Raw genomic sequence first — 4,665 nt, 5'->3', positions numbered from 1 at the left:
AGCAGGATTTGAAAATATTAAGGCATTATGAGAAGTGTTGAGTACATAATTAAGATTAGAATTGTCTGAGTAACAAAGGAAAGATAATGAAATTTAAAATGTAGCTGAACACAACTAAGTGACTAATGGAGTTTGCCTGTTTTATTGAGAGACCAGAACATGTTTACCTAATAGGGAAAGGCCAGTAGAAAGGGGAAGCTATAAAGAAGAGAGAATAGTTGATGGCACCAAGTTTTGGAAAAGTGAAAAGAAATATCATTTAGGACTTAGATAAACAGGTTATTTATAGACAGATGAAGAAGCCTGGTCTTTAGTTTTAATACAAAAATAAAGGAGAAGAAATTGGTGATAGATATAAATAGGTGTGCCCACTTGATTCTTTTCTCCGATAAATTATTATTATTATCATTATTAATTTTTAAGTATGAGTAAGGAGAATCAGCTAAAATGATGTAGTGACTCAGACAGGGCCCTGAATTTAGAAAAAAAGTATAAATATTTAAAATACTTTTGATGGAGAGGCTGGGGGAACAATCTGAATACAGATAAACAGTTAACAGGAAAATATTATTAAATTTGGTGTTATAGATTGGATTGTATGCTCCTCAAAAAGATATGGGTAGTCCTTATCCTCTGCATCTCAGAATACGACTTCATTTGGAGATAGGGTCTTTACAGAGGTAGTTACATTAAAATGAGGCTTTTAGGGTGGGCTCTCATCTGTTTGGTGTCCATGTAAAAAGGAAAAATTTGGACAAAGAGACAGACTCATGCAGAAGGAAGATGATGCAAGAAGACCCTAGGAGACGATGGCCATCTACAAGCCAAGTAGAGAAGCCTGGAATTGATCGCGACTTCATAGCCCTGAGAAGGAACTAATTGTGGACACCATGAATTTGGATTTCTAGACTTCGAAACTGTGAGATGATAAATTTCTTTTGTGTAAGCCACACAGTTTTTAGCACTTTGTTAAGGCAACCCTAACAAACTAATACAATTGGTGTGTGTAAATTTATTATCACCAATCCGCCCGATGTTGAGATTTTTTTCACAGAGCACCGGACAGTGCACAGTTTGAATTGCTCCAGGGTGTGGGTTTTGCTAATACATTGCAGAAAATTGACAAAAGAACAAGAACATTGAGACTATTATTAGCAGGGAATCACCAGTGTTGTATATCATGGACCTAAACTGAAAAGGAAGAAAATAAAGTTAAGAGTCCTTGAAATATATGACGACATTAAGGGCTAATGAGGTCAAAAGAATCATTGTACAAAGAGAGATTATGATTATAAGTCATAGCCAAGTATGAATATAAAAATCAGAGCAAGTCTATGGCCATGCCACCCTGAACAAGCCTGATCCCATCTGATCTAGGAAGCTATGCAGGGTCAAGCCTGGTTAGTACTTGGATGGGAGACCACCTAGGAAGACCAGGTGCTGTAGGAGTAAAAAATAAAAAATAAGGCGTTGTAAGCTGACAACGTCCTTGCAATCTGTGAGGTCAACCAAGGGTTGCCTTGCCTAAAGAAATTAAAAATAAATAAAAATAAAAAAAGAAAAAATAAAAAAAATGAAAATCAGAGCAAAATATATAGAACATTGTCTGAAAGATCAAAGCGCATATAAAGAAAAAAAATATAGAAAAACTCTTCATATCCAATTCAAAATTCACTTCCCCTTCAAAGCCTTCCTAATCCCCTAGCAAAGTTAGTCATTTCCTCCTATATATGTCCTCGAATTTTATTCATTCCTTTTTCATTGAATTTATCAACTTGCACTATATTACTCAAGAAATGTTCCATGATGTCAGTCAAGCATGAAGATCTTCTCTCCTATAACATCTAGTGCCTACTATTTACATTATTGAATAAATTAGTGACATTATTTAAAAACTTTTGAAAGTGATATTTGGAACACAGAAACAAAAAAGAAAAAGATAATCAAAAGATGAAATCTGCTATTCAGAGCTCATGCTGTAAGGTTAACAGATAATAGAAAGTAGAATTAATGAACTTCTATTTTGCTTCTGTCTTTTCTGTCAGGGGGAATGAGCATCAGGCTAGTAGCACAGATCTAACTTTTGAAAAAGGAAGCCAGAGCCCAAGATAAGTGACATAGTAAGAGGTCAGGTAACTGCTCTAAATGAGTTTGTCTACTGATCCAAATGAGTTATTTCCCAGAGTACTGAAAAAAACTTAAAATTATTTAACTGCTCTTTATGATATTTTAACAGAAAATGGAAGAGTTGCTAGAAAACAGGAGATAAATACTGGTTTTAAGAAAAATATCAAAAGAATACAGATTTAAATCATAGATATCAAAGTCACGAGTATTCATGGCCAGGATAATAAAATCATGGTTTAAGAATAAGAAAGGAGGAAAAAGAGCCATCATAAGTTTCTCAGAAATAAAACATGTCAGATTAATTTCTAAACCCAGTCATCTCATTGGATTCAATTATTCACTTATTCATTTACTGTTTTTTCCAAAAGTGATTACTGAGAACATTCTAAATTTACACCATATGAAAGTTAATGTCTAAAAGAAATACTTGGCCATGTATGTATATTTCTTTTCTACATTTCAGCACATGATCTGACAAAATTTTCACAATATTCTTTCAGACAAAAAGTAGAAATGTGCCATAAATAATGGTGTAATTAGCAGTATTATTGATGGCCATGTCAATGCAGCATAAAATTAAGAGTACTGACTTTGGAATCCAGTAGCTGGACTCGCTCTGCCACCATCTAAATATATAATCTAGGGCAAAGTACCTCACCTTCCTGCACCTCAGTTTCCTCATTTTTTAAAAAAAGACTCTAATAGTATTAACTGGAAGGGTCATTGTGAGAATTTGTTAATACATCTAGAGAACTTAGCATAAGGTTTGGCACATTATAATCACTCAAAACGCTATTAATTTTTTATTGTTAACCTATGTGTCATTTTCAATTTAAAGAGACTGTATCCCTAGTCTCTTTGGTAGATAGATGATAGATGATAGATAGATAGATGATAGATAGATAGATAGATAGATAGATGATAGATAGATAGATAGATGATAGATAGATAGATAGATAGATAGATAGATAGATAGAGATATTTGTCAGTGATTTGGCAGGAGATGTTAATGACTTGACCAAATTTAGGAAGAGCATGAAATTATTTCTAAAAATTAAGTGATACAAGGGGACCAAATGTTTTGTGAGTTGGAAGAATAAAAGAATTCTTTCAAGGTAAAATATATAATTGTAGAAGACAATTATTGATTTAAGGCCACAAAATATATTGCACATGACATAGGGACTTGGTGGACTAGCCTGGCTTACCAAGATTAATGAGATCCAGTATTTCACTAATTTAGCCATTTAAGTGTAACTTTAATTTATTAATATAAAACACTAAGGAGTGTTTTCCCATGGTTCAGTTGTGTCATTTTCACATCATTACTTCAGCCAGTGAATGTATAAAGGTGCAAGCATCCAGTGCTCACTTGAAAACCATTCCTTTGTGAATAGAAGTAAATGGTCAAGTCCTGTTGGGAAGGCAGTTGAGCCAAAGAGGGAGCAAAGTGCTTGATAAAGCAGGCTAAATGGCAAGCATCTAAAAGTTCTTTGATTAAGTAATCTAAATATTTATTATTAAAATATGTATGGAAATATATTTGTCAAAACAAACATACCATTTTCATAATAAAATACATATCAATTTCATATTACATTATGATTAGATTATGAAATATTTACATTACATTATAGTTTATAAAATTTAAGAAATTATATAATTACATATAATTATGTAAATTATACATTTACATAAAAATTTCTAATCATTAATATTTAAAGATTATATTGGCATATTAATATAGTAATGGTTATTTAATATATGTTCATATTATAATTTGTCATATGGTATTATAAATTATGTTATATATTATTCTGTATTCTATTAAATAGAGATATATTACATTAAAATATATAAACTATATATTAAGTGATATAATTTAATTTGTATTACTCATTTGTTAACATAGTTAATATACTACCAGTTGTCTAATAAATTATGTATTTATGTATTTTATATAATTATATGTTAATAATTCTATATATGATATATAAATTATATAAATTATCTATACAATTTATTTACAATGATTAGGTACATGTCAACAAAAATAAATCTTATACTCTTTTTATATCCAAAAATCATCTGTACTTTTTTTCTAAAAATGTTTATAGTACATTTAAAAAATGTCATCACAACTGAGTCAGCAAAACATAAGGTGTATACTTTTATAACAGAAACATTACAGAAATTATTCAGAATGATACTAATTGTTTCATATCTGTAACAAAACTTGCATGTTAGAAGAGTAGATAAGCTGTTTAGAATGTGTCAGAATAACTCATCAAATATCCTATTTAAACATGATTGTTTCTAGAAATAACAAAAATGGCCAGATAACTGTTACCCTGGGAAGGCTTCCACGTCATTTCACTTCACTTCACTCTACTTTGTTTAACTTTTAATATCTAGATTATTATTTTTTCACCTGTAGAGAAGTGTCAATAAGCTGCAGTGAGGAAAAAAAGTAATAAAAGTACTGTAAATCATTGTGAATTATAATGGGATATGTGTGTGCATCTGTGTTTTAACTTT

The 4,665-nt window shown here is 30.8% G+C and overlaps 1 pseudogene; it reads left to right on the top strand.

Annotated features, from left to right (window-relative positions):
- The first annotated feature begins 1,330 nt into the window (after positions 1-1,330).
- Positions 1,331-1,449, top strand: LOC118611136 (annotated as a pseudogene).
- Positions 1,450-4,665: the final 3,216 nt, after the last annotated feature.

This window comes from Rousettus aegyptiacus, unplaced genomic scaffold (assembly GCF_014176215.1).
Source record: "Rousettus aegyptiacus isolate mRouAeg1 unplaced genomic scaffold, mRouAeg1.p scaffold_m13_p_13, whole genome shotgun sequence".
Taxonomy (NCBI): domain Eukaryota; kingdom Metazoa; phylum Chordata; class Mammalia; order Chiroptera; family Pteropodidae; genus Rousettus; species Rousettus aegyptiacus.
The sequence above is the reverse complement of the archived record's forward strand: the minus strand, read 5'-3'. Positions and strand labels throughout refer to the sequence as shown.